This window comes from Abramis brama (assembly GCF_963993115.1).
Source record: "Abramis brama genome assembly, chromosome: 10".
NCBI lineage: Eukaryota > Metazoa > Chordata > Actinopteri > Cypriniformes > Leuciscidae > Abramis > Abramis brama.
The window spans coordinates 28,589,723-28,607,828 of record NC_139972.1 but is presented as its reverse complement, the minus strand read 5'-3'; the positions used below and the strand labels follow the sequence as shown (position 1 = coordinate 28,607,828).

At 39.0% G+C, this 18,106-nt stretch overlaps 1 protein-coding gene and 1 long non-coding RNA gene across 2 annotated transcripts in view; both read right to left on the bottom strand.

Annotated features, from left to right (window-relative positions):
* The window catches only part of LOC311091109 (uncharacterized protein), a 156,075-nt gene that overhangs the window by 28,950 nt on the left and 109,019 nt on the right, over positions 1-18,106 (bottom strand). The window lies entirely within an intron of this gene.
* On the bottom strand, positions 16,675-17,786 carry LOC311091532. Its single transcript, XR_014608112.1, has 3 exons — positions 17,721-17,786; positions 16,930-16,999; positions 16,675-16,847 (listed from the first exon to the last, which is right to left on the bottom strand). It is a non-coding gene; the product is annotated as an uncharacterized lncRNA (long non-coding RNA).

The window sequence follows — 18,106 nt, the reverse complement described above, 5'->3', positions numbered from 1 at the left end:
GCAGCCGGGCAATCGGTAGGAATGAGCTTATTATCCGTTTCCTCAGAGGAGCCAGGCGGATGAATCCCCCGCGGCCCCCCTTGGTTCCTATTTGGGATCTGTCCTTGGTCCTGGAGGCCCTGAAGGCTTTTCCTTTTGAACCGCTTGAATCTGTGGATCTTAAGTACCTTTCGCTCAAAACCGTTTTTCTGATAGCTCTGTCTTCAGTAAAACGCATGGGGGACCTGCACGCGCTATCTACTAGCCCTGCATGTCTCGAGTTCGGACCGAATGACTCTAAAGTCATTCTCAGACCGAGACACGGTTATGTTCCCAAAGCGATTGGTACCCCTTTTAGGGCACAAATCATCTCGCTCTCGGCTCTGCCATTATCTGATAACGGGGACAGTGATAACCTCCTATGCCCTGTTAGGGCGCTGAGAGTTTACATCACGCGCTCCGCCGCTTTCAGGCGGTCCGAGCAGCTCTTTGTTTCTTTTGGCGGACGCACCAAGGGTCTCGCCGCCTCGAAACAGAGCCTGTCCAGGTGGATAGTGGACGCGATTGCAGCAGCTTACGCCTCCAAACACCTGCAGTGTCCTTTGGGTGTCAGAGCCCACTCCACTAGAGGCATGGCCTCTTCGTGGGCCTGGTCCAGCGGAATTTCGATTCACGATATTTGTATGGCGGCGGGCTGGGCCTCCCCATCTACATTCGTGAGGTTTTATAACCTGGAAGTTCCCACCCTGCAGGCGACACTGTTATCAGTATAAGTGCAGACTATGTCCACTTACTGGCTTATTTTTCTGGTTGGCACCAGGGGAAGGATTCTTTCCATAAATAGACCAGTGTTTCTGCTCTATTTTCTTTCCCTATGCGTGTTTATGCACTGTGTGGGCCCGCGCTGCCGGCCACACCATTTACATGATGTATACAGACCGGCTATGCTGCTCTGTCATTTATGTGAAGTGAAGTGCTTGGTACAGGTGTTGGCCACCGGCCACCTGTTTCAACGCTATGTTTTTCCCCGGTCTCCCTGGGATTCAAGTGTTGGATGCTCGGCGCGCACGGCGTTGACAATGGGTTCCCGAAGCGTAAGCTACTTACGCAATACGAGAGAACCTCTCGTAAGAGAACGTACTCGGTTACCTAATGTAACCTCGGTTCTCTCTAGAAGAGGGAACGAGTATTGCGTAACCTGCCGTGACGCGCCACGAGCTTTTGCGCTTCAGACTATGAAAACCAGAACTCAGCCTGTGAGCCCGCAATATATACACACTGGCCACACCCTTCTTGACGGTTAGAAGGGTGTGGAGGGCGCGAAGCGTCTCACCCACACGGGCCCACACAGTGCATAAACCTCATTGGGTGTGACGTCACACCGGGCTCACTGATAGGCTTAAGCAGTTGCCGCCTGGCAGCCAATGAGCACGCTTATACAGCTTGCTTTGGTCTGCCTGCTGCTGCACTGCGTTGACAATAAATGCAAAATTAAGGATAATTTTTTGGCTTCAGATCTCGAAGAAAGAGAACTTTCCCGAAGCGTAAGCTACTTACGCAATACTCGTTCCCTCTTCTAGAGAGAACCGAGGTTACATTAGGTAACCGAGTACGTTTTTACAAACATGCAGACTCCCCCATTCGCACGCTGTGATGGCTCACCCGTTCGAATTCCGAGCTCGAAGCCCTCCCCCCGGACAGCAAGCCAAATACGCATTATAATATTAGCCTACATCAGATTTCATTAACATGTGAACTCGTGAAATTAAGTTTTATGTAACAAAGTTCGGGAGTATGGAATTCCAAAGCTGCCAATATTAAAAATAAATAAATACATAAATAAATATACAAATAAATGTAAAAAAGAATAAATAAATAAATATATAAATAAATATACATAGAAAAGCAAAAAAACGAAAATAAATAATTATTTATACATTTATTTCCTTATTTATGTATATATTTATTTTTTTCCATATTTATTTATTTATTCTTGTATTTATTTATACATTTATTCATTTCTACATTTATTTATTTCTACATTTATTTATTTTTACATTTATTTATTTCTACATTTATTTATTTCTTCATTTATTTCTTCCTACATTTCTTCCTGCGTAGGGTAATGAGGAGGGCATCATAGACATCATATAGAGACTAGATGCCCTATTGGCCGCTGGGCACTGAGAAATGCGGCCGCCATCTTAAACCGGTCGTACTCCTAGTTTCATTGCGTGGCAGCAGTTAAAGTCCATGTTGCAGGTTAACCACCACTGTCGATTAATGGGTACATAAATCACTCAAGATATGTATATCATTTTTAAAATGTCATAAAAATGGTCTTAAAGACGAGTTTTTTACGTTTTTGGTATTAACGTTTTTTTTTTTTACGCAATTCGGTGATGACGTCACGTTGGGGAGAAGTGGAGGAAAGGTAGCCTCAGCCTAGTATTATGGTGCGTTCAAGTCATCTCGTATAGATCGTATTTACGAGTTAAACGCAATTGAACGCCACCACAATGTCGTAAATACTTAATAATTAAATGCATGGTCCGAGGAGAATGAGTGGAGAGTTGGTGAAGTGTCCTGGTGAGTTCATTTAGCAATGCAGCAATGAGCACTGGAGCTAGTCTACCATAGACTGTAAAAAATAGTCTACGAGCAGCAGTGCACTAACGGCACTTTTTTTTTTTTTTTTTTTTACTATCATTGAATAGCACCGAGTGAAAAATCAACGTTTTCTTTATATCTAGTAGAAGTGATCATGACGTTAGTTCAGATAAGTACCGCTAACCTGTGTTATAGTGTTGTAGACGTAGTACTGGTAAACTTTGTCTTTGTCATCTAACGTTAGAAATAGAAGGCATCATGCTAGCTATATGGGCGTTTCTTAGCGTTTATCTCTTCCTCCGGTGAAAATGTTGTTGCAAACGTAGCCGCCGCGTGTCTGTCGATGTGTTTGGCAGGTGCTTGTGTGGGCGCCGGTGCCGTCCCATGGAAACTGCGTTAGAAAGCTTGTGCTGTAGGGAAGTGAGTGCGTTTTGTCGCTGGTCGAGGAGCTCACCCAGCAACCAGATGTGACGTGCCTCACTCAGCATCCAGAGTTTTTACACTCAGCACAAACACAGTAACGTTAGTTCACTATTGTCAATCTACCTACTATATATTTCTATATATTAATCTAACTAGCTGCTAGCTATCTATGCTAACGTTATGCTACCTGGCTGTCTGCCCATCTCTCTCTATACTAGCCTATCTATCTATCTATCTATCTATCTATATCTGTCTGTCTGTCTGTCTATCTATGTCTATGTATTTATCTATAATCTGCGCTATCTGAATACTCTCGTCTCGTCTACTAAGTTACTTGTCTCTAGTCACTCTCAATGCTCTCAAGGCGGGCTTTATTAAATTCTCTCCCCAACGTGACGTAATGCAATGCATTGTGGTGGAAAGGAGAATTGCAAACCGCTGTAAGATAGTACCTACTTTTTCGTATTATATTCCGTTTTGTGATACCCAACAACATAAAATACAATGGATAACAGTTTAAATGTTTATTACCAACAAGTAAATTGCACAAATTCGTTGAAAAATTAACCCTGCAACACGGCCTTTAAGATGCCAGAGCACTGTGGACCATTTTCCTGTTCTAATCGGCGGACCATCGCAAATAGTGCCCGGGGGATTACTTAACATTACCATACTATTGGTTGTATTTTGTGAATAGAATATTACCAGATAATTGAGAAGGAGCAATGATCTTTGATATTACTGTACTGAAATCGTAGCTAGCTAACGTTAGCTAGGCTATGTTTACTGCACCAGCCGGTGTTCACCCGGCACGGAGAGGAAAGTAATAATTACAAGAGCTTCTCGGTTATTTTAGTCCCGTCCGAATGTGCTATCTCAGTAATCATTACGGACAATGTCAGTAAAGATAATGGCGACTTTTACCTTCTGTAAAAAGGTCCGGGAAAATTTCCTCAGGTAACGTTTTAATAGACGTGCGAATAGACCCACTGTAAATCAAATAATTTCGTGTTTAAAAGTAGTTTCCTGTGGTTTTTCAAGTATTGACACGCCTGAAAAGGCATTCAGTTGCGTTCTAGACACTGGGAGAAGTGCGTTAGCGTTAGGTTAGGTAAGTGCCTGCAGCCTATTACCAACACAATCCAAACTGAAGTTAATTCATACATTGTTCGACCGGACATAACTGTTTTACACAAATAACCTAGCCTATGTGTGTGTGTGTGTGTGTGTGTGTGTTATTTGTGTTTGCACACGTGATATCAGGAAGCAATGTAATACACACACGTTTCTTCAACTTATTAAAATATTACTTTACTGCAACTATCTGTTTCTGCTTCTTTATCATATTTATAGTGTGTGATTTATAAAATACCTTATATCCTACATCACATATTTTGATTTTGGACGTCTGGTCACTTTATATCTTATATCTGAATTAGGGGTGTCGCAATATACCGGTGTTGACGATAATCGTGATATTCAAAGCATGAAATATCGACATTGTGTTAATTTAGAGTGTGACAATATACCGGTATTGGCGATAATAACCACAATGTTTAAAATGAATAGGACTCTTATGATAACATGACACGTAAATACTACAGCGCCAGTACCTGGTTGACCTCTCAAGTGGCAGTATTGCACCCGCGAACACCTGTCAAATAAGAAGACGACGCAGCGCTCGTCCGCGCTCGCGTAGCTAGAGTGAAACACTCTGTCCACAACCGAAAAGAGTAAGCTCGCCAGTAATACGAAAAGAGTAAGCTCGCCAGTAATAAGAAAAGAGTTCTTCGACTTCATCAAAGAAAACAGCACATTAAAGATGGTCGCACACCGGACGAGAAGCGCCACGTATTTAAAATTAGAACACATTCTGTATGAGTGTACACCTTTTACAGTCTATGGTGTAAACACACCGGCGGCGCCCAGCAATGGCTCAGGACCTTGTTCAAAATCCTGCCGCGACACAGAGCGCCATTTACATCGTTTTATATTAAATTTACATTATATTTGTCTCAAATCATCCTAAATGATTTCACCCTGTGCTGCAATATACATTTAATTTTACATTTATTTACAGAAATCAGCTGCTTGAATGAAAATTGCTGATGTTATCGGATTTTCAGGTGATATTCTCAATGCATTTAGTTAACGGACGCTCTGAGGTAAAGTGTTCAGATGACAGACTCAGCAACTATTGTATTTAATTGTACAGTATAATCATAACATAGTACAGACATTATCTCAATTCCATAATGTCCTTAAACATAATGATATTGCTGGCCATAAACTGAGAAAGTGCGCGTCCAGTGTGCGATAGCCTACCTCGAGTTGTCATAGACGCGACGCGGCTATTATTTTACTAGTCATGGAATGGGAAACGTGACATTAACTGTTAACAGGGGGTTTCTGTGTTCATATATTTAATAAAGGGTGATTATTAAAATTAAGAACCCTGTTTTCTTTAGGCTACTCATCTTATTTTTGTATTTGTATTTGCACTTGATTTTTTTGTTCAAATCTGCTATCTGCATGACTTTTAAGAGGTTTAAGAGCTTTTCAGTTCTTCAGGAAACCTTCAGACAGTGTTTGGCTTCAGTTTAAAACCAGTTAAACTTCACATGCTTGTCTTCCTTCACAAAATTTGCCATAGATTGAGTACGCAAGAAGTAAAAATGCATGTGCCTTGTGTTTATCAGTATCCTTATGTTTGTTGGGTAAAAAAGAAAAACTATATAAACAAAGTAAAAATTAGATTCTATAGATATCGCGATATATCGATATCGTGAAATCTTTTGGCCACAATAACCGTGGTGTGAAAAATCTAACATCGTGACAGCCCTAAGAATATTATATTACTGTTAAGCCTACTATGAATATTAAAATAGCTCAGACAGCTCATTGCACCTGCCATTCAGATTACACTGAGTGGAGCGGGTGACCGGTCTAAGATGGCGGCCCCACGGCTCGACCGCGCCCAGTAGGCAGTAGCGGTCGATAGGGCGTCTATCTCTATATGTTGTCTATGGAGGGCATGGTTTACCTCAGACATAGCAATCGAGCTCAGAGTGAGCGAAGGCGAAGGGTTGAGGCCACAGTGACACCCTGTGGCGAAATACAATAAGAGTAGCTCACTGACTTTGATACGGTCTGTGACTGCGAGGTATATGGTCAAAATCCTAAATCTTACTGTGTGACATGGATAGGCTACTCTTTATTCCGGACATGGCCGTAGAACATCGTTTGGTCTGGATTTGTAAAATGTCCTGGGCTAACAAACATGAAACAGGGACTCTGAAACGGAAGCGCTTGATATTTTCCATTTTTCGGTCAGAACTCACGGAAAGGAAGCAGGGCACATATAGGCTACAGTGAAGTCGACGCAAGCATATTGACCAATGCTTTTGAAACGAGACCATTGCATTTTAATGTAGCCTAATTTCCAAAAACAATACTGACAGCAACAGAAACATTTTTTTTATTCTATTATAAGCGGTGGTAGTCTTTAGCCAACCTCCATAAACTCATGTCCAGGGGCAACCTTATTAAATGTATGAATGTCACGTTAATCCACAAGCTGCTGAATTTGCTGCCGTGGCAGGCAAAATTTATTTTGAATAGCAGATTCTGACATGATAGCCAGGGGACTAAGGTTTTCACGGATGAAATAGTGCACATAGAAATGTCTCTGTGGACGGCGCCGTCTTTTATTTCAACCCGTTATATTCGCTGTAGGCTATCACTGCCATAGTTTGACCAAACTCCTCGCCACAATCATTCCCTTTAAATAGACTCCATAATGGTTTGCCAGCTGATGATGATGATGATAACAATAGCCTATAATAATAATAATAATAATAAAAAGAAAGAAAGAATGATAATAATAATACAAACTAAAAAGTTATGTAGGCTAGGCTACTAGCTATTTTTTGTTATGTTTTTGGGCTACAGAAATTTTTACAAAATTTAACAATAAATAATTTGATTTGATATTTGAAGTAGCCTATTAGATAGAGATAGCTTCGATATTTGATCACTATGGTTGGTTACAAAGACTTTACTATTCTGAAAATAATAACGAGATACAAACCTGTAAATATTCAATCGACTTTTCTTAAATTCAAAACAAAATATTAATGCATTCGTAATTTCCATATGGTCACGCAGGTTTGCGCATTAAACTCATGGCCCCGAAAAATAGCCTATCAACAATTATGTTGTTTCCCCGAACATGACCCCTCTCTGCCAACTTTTTTAACATTTGGTCATTTATTTATTTATTATTATTATTATTATTTAAATAACGCATAGGCCTAAATAGAAATGATCAGAAACAAATCCACAGCTGAACCGCTTCAACGTCGAGTTGTTTTTGATTCAGTGTAGGCTATTTTAAGGAATCAAACGAGTGGATTGAACCATAGACAATTTATATAATTCTATGTGCACTATTTCATCCGTGAAAACCTTAGTCCCCTGGCTATCATGTCAGAATGCAAAAACACTGTTTGCAAATCTCATCCACTCTTTTTGCAAAACTCTAAACACATTCTCACTCACTAAAACGCATTTTGCACTGTGTTGCAAAATGGTAAATACATGTGGCAAAAGTTAAACACAGCTACAACACCACTGTTGTCGTGTTGTCGTTTACACACCAGAACAATTGTTCACACTTGTTTCTAATGATGTGATCAAATCAGTTGTCTAGAATATAAGCCAGTTCAGAGTACACAGAGGGCCCAGGTACGTTGAATGTTGATTCCAACAATGGATGGAAACAATGTGAGAGGCAGAGGAGGAAGAGTTTGTGTAAGAGGTGGTGGACGAGGAGGAAGAGTACAATGACAACGAAGAGCAATACCAAGAATAGTAATTTCAGATCAAATTCGGGCAACTGTGATAGACCATGTTCTTGTTCATGGAATGACAATGAGGGAAGCAGGACAAAGAGTACAACCCAATTTGAGCAGATTCTCTGTGGCCACCATAATCAGGACATTCAAAGAAGAGAACAGGTAAATGTATTGTTTTTCTAATTTGTGCGACTGAAAGTTTACTGTATACATTTGATACAGTACATCAGTTTGTCAGGGGACTGAGGAAAAAAGAAAAAAAATTTACAATACATTTTACATATGAATGTGATGTCCATTACTATTGTTACTGTATGTATACATTTGTAAGAGCATTTTCCCTTTTGTAGAATTGCAAGACTACCAAATGAGGGTGGAAGGACTCCTTTGTTCTCCCAACAGCATGAGTCTCTCAATAGCCGCTTTCCGACCGGAGGAACCTTTTCACAGTTCCTAGAACTATTGGCTAAAGTACCCGGATGTCGGCGTGTTCGCACTGCAGGAACTAGGAACGATTTTAGTTCTAGGAACTCCATTTGTAGGAACTAATTTAGGTCCTACTTCAGAGTAGGGTCTAAACCAGCACTATAGGAACTATCCGTGACGTTAGTGTACGCTGATTGACCGAACGCACGCGGAACACCAGCATCCGCCATTTTTAAAACAGCTAGAATGTAAACACACAGATTATAGCCTATATATTTACTCCATAAACTAACTATACAAACATGGAAAACAGTGATAGATGGGTCTCTAAACCTTTATGCTGAAGAGAAAATCCAACGCAACTTTGAGGGGACCAAGCCAAACATGATTAATTTATCTGCCCAGCTAGCAACACTGGACATCAACCACACGGCATAGGCTAATAACCTTTTTTCATATACTGTCTACTTTCTATAACAGTTCTATCTAATAAGATATTAAACAGTACTGTTAGACAGATTGCTAACTAATAAACACAGAGAATGCGAGCATTGTTTGCTCTGGCGTTCTCAGCGCCGCCAAAATAAAAGTCACCGTGCTTGCGTCACTCCCTTACCCCTCCTACCAGTTCCTATGGCCACTTGGCCAGTGCGAACGCAAACAGAAAAAATGAGTTTGGGGGAGAGTAGTTCTTAGAACTGTTTAGAAGTGGACAGTTCCTAGAACTAAGTTCCTATAACTACTTGGTCGGAAAGCGGCTATTGACTCATTGATTTTGCAATTGCACAATATTTTGTGTAATACGCTTTTCATTTAGAGTTGTCTTTGTTCTTTGGGCTTACTTTATTTTTATACTGAAAAACACAGACATTCAATACTGTATTACTTGCAGTACTTACAGTATGCAATATATTTGCTGTACTGAGTTGTGAATTATTTACTTTTATTTATGGCAAAATTATTTTCTATATGCAATAAACATTTTTTTTCTCTGTAACTACATACCCTGGACGCTGTGTTCTCAATTTTTTGATGTAGTGTCTAATGAATGCTGATGAGTGTTTATATATTGACTGGCTGTGTATGTTTTGAAAGCATTGTTTGATTTTGAGCACAGATCAGATGGTTTTGAGGCAAGTGTTTGATTTTGCCAGAAGAGTCAGGGGTTTTGTGAATGTAGTTTAAAGACTGGGTTTTGTGTTTAAAGTTTTGAGAATATGGGTGAAGGTTTCAAGAAATGTGTCTTAGCAATTGTGAAATACTGTATAAAAGAGCCAGAGTCAGTTCATTCAGTTTTGTAACAATGGATCCAGAGATACATGAAGGAAGAGGTTGAGGACACTGGAGAGGAGGAGGACGAGGAAGAATAGTAGGGAGTGGAGGAAGAGGTGAAGGACGGGAAGAGTATGAGGTGGAGGAAGAGGACGAGTATGAAGTGGAGGAAGAGCAGTAGGGAGTGAAGGAAGAGAATGAGGACAAGGAAGGGCTAGGGCAAGGAGACAGTATAGGTCTCGGATGAAATGTGGATTTTACCCCCACTGCCTGGCTAGGGCCAATATAGCCTGTAATGCTGACGAGATTCTCTGGCTTGTCCCAGACCAAAGACAGGATTTTTTTGTTGTTGTTTGTGTGTAAATTGTGCAAATGTATACATTTGTTGTCTTTTGTTGTGTTTTGAAAAGGTTTTTGAGTGGGAGAACCACAAGCAACATAACTCACGTATTACCGGTTTTTGTAGTATTGTTTTGAATTGATCTCACCGGTGTGTAAGACTATGGTGTAGTGTGTTTGATTTTGAGAGCTTGTGTGTCATTTCTGAAGGCAAAGTTAGATTTTTCAGCAAGATTGAATGGTTTTGAGTGGAGAGCTTCATTTTGACCTGAAAATAGGAAGAATGCGGAATTGGGTAAGAAGTTATGGATTTGTGCTTAGAGTTTCGAGAATAGGAGGCATAACTTTAAGAAATGTGTTTAAGCAATTGGAAAAAACTGTAATCACTGAAACATAATATTATAATTCATTTTACATTGGCACTGTTATTCAAAACAACTTACAGTATATACATTTTTATCAGTTCATGTATTTGAATTGAAGTCTAGCACCATGCGCTGAGGCCCCATCCACACTACTGCGTTTTAGTTTAGAAACGGAGAATTACAGTTTTTCTCGATTGTTTACACACATTTTCTGAAAGCATGCCTCATATTCTCAGAACTCTACACACAAATCAAAAAAGACACACACAATGGGCAAAACCCCTCAATTCTCCTGCAAAATGAAACTTTACATTCAAAACAATGTTATTTCTTCTCAAAATGGTATTTTGTTTTCAAATGACACACACAAACCATCATATGAATAGACATTTATAAGAACCAGTTGAACACTGATGTGCTCAATGTAAAACACTATGATGAATGCAAAACACTTCTTCTCCATTCATCATAATGACTTAGGCCTTTTTTTTGTTCAGTGTTACACTTACTACAGACTGTATACATAAGTGTGTTGTAAAATATTTGAGAATATTGTTTTTATACTCAGAACACACAAAAACACGGTAACAAATATATTTTATTTTTCCCACAAAAACAATGTACACAGTGTACATCCCAACCAACACAAAGTTGTACATACAGTGGTCTACATACAGAACAACAGAAGAATTGACTGTATACAGTTACAGTAAATCCAATGTTGGCATCCATTGCTCCATTGAAGAGCTCACCTGTTGCCCTTTTATGCTAAAGCTCTGATTGTTAATTGTAAAACTGTGTGACGGGTGTTTGCCCATGTGATGAGTCAGTGTGCATATTTGAATGGCAGTGTGTTCCTTGTGAAAACAAGAGATTTTCTGCATGAAAATTGTGCCAAAAGCAGAGAATTGTGTGTAGTGTTTTGAAAAAGGTGTGTTTTAGAACTGTAATTTGATTGTAAAGCAGGAATTGTGCTTGTAGTTTAGCAGAATTGGTTCAGGGGGTTGGTGAATGAGTTACATGTTGTGGTCATTATGTCTCAAGTACCAGTATTTGTGTGTAAACAATTGAGAAAAACTGTAAAACGAATACGATCTCCGTCCACACCAGCGTTTTAGCTGTGTATTAGAATTGATCTCCGTCCACATTAAAATGACTGAAAACGCTGATCACGTGACCATTCACCAACACTGGGCATGTGCGTGCCGGTGTATACACAACTTCATTGATACAATTATCCCACCATGCGCTGGTTCTTCCCGGATTAACCCAAAACCGACGCTCCATGTACGGTCGATACCGCCGCTGCACACGGGAATTGTCACAGATCGCTCGAATAATAGCTTGCCTCCGGCGCATGTAGGCAGTTATATAGCATTGTAAAATGCAGAATTTACTTGCACAACAGCTGCTAGCAAAGATATACGCCATGACTGATGACACCCAATCATAGAGCCGAGCGTGAGCCTCTACTATGTCATCGTTTCTAAAGTCCTCCGTTTTGACCCGTCTTCACTAAAACGCCCTCCGGAGATTCAAAACGAAAAACGGGTCGGCAGCGTTTCTAAACTTCTCCATTTTGGGTCTCCGTTTTTGCCGTTTTAGTCTGGACAGGAGGTGCAAACGTAGCAAAAGGTCTCCGTTTTTAAAGGTCACCTATTATGCAAAATTCACTTTTACATGGTGTTTGAACATAAATGTGTGTTGGCAGTGTGTGAGCAAAACCACCCTAGAATGATAAAAATCCACCCAGTGTTTTTTTTTACAATCTCAATAAATCATAAGCACTGTCTCAGAATGAGCTGTTCTAAGATTCTATGCAATGTGACGTAGAATTGCACAAAGCCCCGCCCATGACGGTTGATTGACACTGGAGTTTGAGCATAGACCCGCCCTGAGTGAGCTGGACACAGTCCGCCATTGTTTCGCCACTTGAGCAGCTGTAGACAAGAATGTCTCCTAAGCGATTGAGGTGTGTTGTTGTTGAATGTAAGAATGAACATAGCAGTCTTCATTTACTCTCGTTGTTACTCGAGGATGGATCAGTACTGTTCGTGATCCAGCTTATGGTCTTCAGAGCGACAGTCCTAATAGGGGTGTGCATTGGCACTGCCCTCACAATTCGATTCGATTACGATTCACCAGGTAACGATTCGATACAATTCGATTCTACGATGCATTTCGATGCATCAAAATTCTACTGCACACAAGGCAAATTTTTCATCAGTCATGAGGCAATACAAGCAGTCAGATATTGAACAACAGATTTTATTGGCTGCTATGTGTGTATTATCACTCTCCTGTATCTTTGACATAAATGTCATTAAATAAAATAAAATTGAATGGTACAGGGTATTGGATATGGCATTTTCAAACCTGAAAAAGAAAACATAAATCATAAATCATTGCTTTCAGTGCTTTGAATGAGAAATGTTTCTCTTCTCTCTGCTTGAGAACCATTTGAAATTAAATTTCAACTTTATTGTCCAACTCAAGGCCAGAAAATAAACAGTGTAGGGGTGTAACGGTTCACAAAATTCACGGTTCGGTTCAATACGATACACTTGTGTCACGGTTCGGTACGTTTTCGATACAGCAAAAATAAAGAAATGCCAGAGAAATTTCCTTGATTTTTATTTTATTTTTTTTTTATTTTTTATTAAAACTAACATGATAAAGTATGACATTTTTTTTATTTGAGCAATGATGGAGCTATAATTGACTCTTCTTAGGAGCATATAAAACAAAACAGCTCCTTGGAAAAAATTAAATGTAATATTTTGTGCTTATAAACAAATGTTTATTTTAGTTCAGATTAACATTTGAGGGCAGCAATGTTATTCATAATGTCGAAATAAATCCGACATGTTACTTGAAAGCATTATAGCCTACTATTCCTGCCAAACTTCCAATGTTGCAGTTAGTGTTACTACAGTAAATCCATGGTGAATATTGCAGATCTGTGGACACCGGATAGTTCATTCATGTCACAATGTTTCTTCCTGGTTTCCACGTCAGCGCTGTTTGATCCGTTAATAACGGAGAAATGTGAATGTTTCTCACTAGATCTCGCAGCGATGTTATTACTTTAGTGGCGAGTTCAAATGCTTTATTTACTGGATCTCTTAGCGCTGTGTAGTATAAGATCGGCTCGCGCTGCTTTGGTCCAAACTGATAAACAGTCCGTCACGAGTAGCTCAGTTTCATTCTGCTTACATTGCGTTTGCCATTTGATGTTGTTGTGGTCGCGCCAGCGTCTACATTATGAGCGCGCTCGCGACGCGCTTACATTTGAAATAACCGTTCGGTTTGAAAATTCGTGCCTTGTACCGAACGGTTTAATACGAATACGCGTACCGTTACACCCCTAAAACAGTGACATAATCGATTATGGCACTTTGCGCATCGATGCTGAATCGTGCATGCCCCGCATTGCGATGCATCGCCTAATCGATTATTGTTGACACCACTAAGTCCTAACGTTACTGACCACGGCAGAAATGAAAGTGAGAGCGCGCACGTGACAGCTCATCGAGTCATTTTACGGATATAAGGTTTACCAGTTTATTTAGCACCCACTGAAAAGGTGTGTTTATATTTGTTTACTATTAGTTGTAACGAGTGTTTTGTGTACTTCGCTGTGTATGTTGTTGATAATGAAAGGGGGAGAGAGAGAGAGAGTTTATGGATAAGACTTTAATATGCACTTCTTATACTGTGTTTATTCAGCTCTTACAGTGATTCTCTGGAGTAAAACTAACGCTTCATCTTTTGTGTGATGTACAATAAACTTCACTGAACTCGTCAGTATATTTTGGTCATCATTCGGACGGGGTTTGCTACAGCAGGCTTGTATAGTGGATAAAAGCAGATGACAAGTAAATTATATCCATAATTAAACTACACTATACCTGTTCTATCTCCATGCATATATTCTCTGGCTCTGTTGGCATTATTGTCCGACTCCGAGTCGAAATGAACACGCAACTGAGAGTTTCTGTTCTGATATTATCAGATGAGATTGTCCTGACTGGCGAGCTCGTGAGGCTCCGCCCCCTGTGCCGTGCAGCAGCAGTTAATTTGCATTTACAGGGCACACACTAAAACAGCGCGTTTTTCTGAGCCCCCAAAAAATGACCATTTAAACATGCTGTAAAAAATGATCTGTTGGGTATTTTGAGCTAAAACTTCACATACATACTCTGGGGACATCAGAGACTTATTTTACATCTTGTGAAAAGAGTCATAATAGGTGCCCTTTAAACGAAAACGCAGTAGTGTGGATGGGGCCTGAAGTTTGAGCTTCAGGAACATGCTGTGGCAGGAAAGGTTCTGCTGTAATAATTTCATCAATCTGCCGACGGCCACTATCGGTAGCCTAATGTGCTGTCTGGTATAAAGCTAACAATCTGTCAGAAAGACTGAGAAGATATAAGATCAAGACTCGGCTTGTCCCAGTGCATTAACAGCTCAAAAATGGGTAAGAACTGAATATGCATTTATATGACGTTTTTTTTTTTTTTTTTTTTAAACACCTCTCAATAGTAAATGCAAAACTGTTTAAGAGACAGTCAATACAAACAGATAGAGTGCCTGATAAAACCAATCAGATCATCAATAAGTATATCATGTCATATAATTAATGTATAATATAAAATAATATTTAAAAAAGTCTTTAAAAAATAGTCTTTAGTCGGTATAACAATGCAATGAATATATTTGCCTTATAATTTAAAAATTACACAAAATATATAATATTCTGTTACATTTTAAGTATTTACAAAAGGGGCATTTTATTCTTCAAATGAATAAAAGTGGACAAGAAATAAATAATAATTAAATAAATTAAAAAAGACTATTATTGACTATCAATTAATAGTCAGAGATGAGAGGTTTGCTGTAACGCGAGACACGGCGAGACTTGGCAGAATACAACATGGCGTGCTTCTGAAGCAAGCAAACAAACAAACGCTTAATTAATGAAAGGATAAAAATAACAATATATCAAGTCAAGTAAGTAATTAATCTAAAAAAACACATTAAACTTGGCAATCCTGGATCATAGGGAGGAAGATTTAGCCAGCTTGACGAGCTTTATTGACGAGAGCTACCAGTGGGTCGTTATGGGAAAATCCAAGAGGAGTCGGAAAGACTCCCCCGGGGAATCCTCTCCGACATCACCAACCGGGAGCGACACAGCGGATATATTCCCAGCTAACACAGTTACGTTGTGAAGACGTAACCGGACCGGGCCATATTCGTCGTAGCGACGTACCACATAACGTTCCAGCAACGTAACTTTGTGATTCCCATAATCGTCGTGGCGACGTTATAACTGTACGTCGCTAGAACGTGACGAGTACGTCTCGATGACCAAACTGGCATGTTACGAGGACGTTTCCTCAAAGGACCACATTAGTCACAGCGACGTAACTTGGTGATTCCTGTATTCGTCGTGGCGACGTTATAGTGGTACGTCGCTGGAACGTGGCTGGTACTTCCTAACGACCAAAATACAACGTTCTCCACATTTATTTTTAATATACTTCTCACCTTTAGTCCTGGGAATTAAGATGTGCTTGATCCATAACCTCGAAATCCACGTAGAACTGATAAACTCAAACATTTAATTCTCTGCTGTAAAACCTTATAAATTCTAATAGGGAATTGTGTACTATCGTTTCCAGTTTATACATTTAGGGATCAATACATATATGTAATGGAAACCAATACAAACCCCTATTAAATTTTAAATAGAAAATGGCCCAAAAACCACACTTTATTCACTGCTACTTTGTACAATTACTAAGCCAATACATTTTGAACATTAACGATTTTTAACCATGTAAAGTGTTAACAAGTTATGAGTGCAGAAATGTAACATCAATTAATTAATCAAAAAACATAATCAATGAATAATGTAACCAACTATTAAAACGTATTCTTTTTATTGAAAAAAGTGTTGTATCATCAGGGGTGTAGTTAAATAATAATCAATACTCTTATTGATACTACTCTTTATAATTTGGTGGAAAAACAATAAAGACCTTAAAAAAAAATAAAAGATTCAGCAGTTTCTTTATTATTAATTTTATTTGCAGAAATAGGTTAAATTGTTTCCTGAGTGTCCTGTGAGGCTCCTGCTACAAATGTCTGGTGGTAATGTGCTTCATTGCTTCACTACCAGTAGCTAAACCTGAACAATGCGAATATCACCAAAGATCTATAGTCCTTGAGCTTCTCTGAAGCTTACAAATAAAAAAATATTGTTAGTAAAGAGTAAAGATATGTAAAAAATTAAAATAATTCTCTCCAGTATTATTTCACCCACCCAAATATACATCAAGAGTTTTTTGTTCAAGAAAATTAGCATGATGACTTTCTGAGAGAATCTGAGACCTCTCATTCCTGACTGTGTCCCAGCTCGGCCAGCTGTGGTAAACGCTCCTTCAGACAGTGTTGAGGAGGCAGAGGGAGATGATGGAGAGCTGTGGGAGAAGAGGAAGAGTGTCTTTCTTACCCCACCAGCGGAGGGCAGGGATAGGAGGAGGGTCTCGGTCTATATATTCACTGGAAGCTGAAAAATAAATTGTACCATGCTATTGTAGTCAGGTTTATAGCTTTTTGTTAGAAAGGTATAAGAGAATTGTCTAACTTACGTGTTCCTCCTCCTCCTCCTCCTCTTCCTTATCCCGGGCTGCACTGTCACCTCATCGTCCTTCTAGGCAGCTAAAACAGAGGAGAACTTTATTAATGTTGCTAATCTACAGCTTTTAATGCTTTTGAAAGTCATTTATGCTCACCAAGGCTGCATTTATTTGATCGAAAATACAGTAAAAACTGTAATATTGTGAACTTTTATTACAATTTAAATAACTGTTTTCTATGTGAATAAGAATATATGTTAAAATGTAATTTATTTCTTGTGATCAAAGCTACATTTTCAGCATAATTGTGTGAATATATAGTGAAGATCAGTCTTCAATGTCACATAATCCTTCAGAAATCATTCTATGATGATTTGATGCTCAAAAAACATTTATATTACATTCTAACATTTCTAATACTATCCAGTCAAGTAAGTGACGTCATCGATTAACAGCAAATGTTAAATTAATTAGCCAACTTCCAATCACCCATTCAACTGCCAGCAAATCCTTTACAAAACTAACAAAAAAATCTCACCTACACATAAAGATGTGATTAAAAGCCCAAACTTTTATAAACAAGAGCTTAGGTTAGCCTGACAGTTAACGTAACGTTAGCGCTAACAGTTAACGTTAGGCTACCTCTTCTGAAAACGGTTGAGATGCTAACGGAGTTTTTCGAAGGCACTAAACTATTTCTATGAAGTAACGTAAAATTTTCAATAGACGTGTGTCAATAACACGTAAGAAAAATGTCAGGAACAGTAGTGTGTATTATTTGTGTGATTTTAGACTAAACTCACCTGAAAGTAGTGAAAACAACAGCGAGAGATGGATTTCTGCTTTTTGTCAGTTGCAGTGGTCCTGCGCCGTTTCCATGGCAACCGCTCCAGTGTTTGAAAGCGACTCGCATGTTCAACGCGCACGCCCATATCAGCCAAGCAGAATTTACATAAATAAACATCTAACACATTAGGCTACATTAATAAAAATCTCATGAATTTAAAACTCATTTTGAAGCTCGACCCGCTCATATGTGCAAAATGCCGCCACTCCACGTCAAGTGTCACTTTTATTTAAGATTTTGTATTGTTGTTTTTACTAACACTCAACCTCCTTAATAATAATAATAAAAAATACATATAATATTTTAATATATATATATATATATATATATATATATATATAT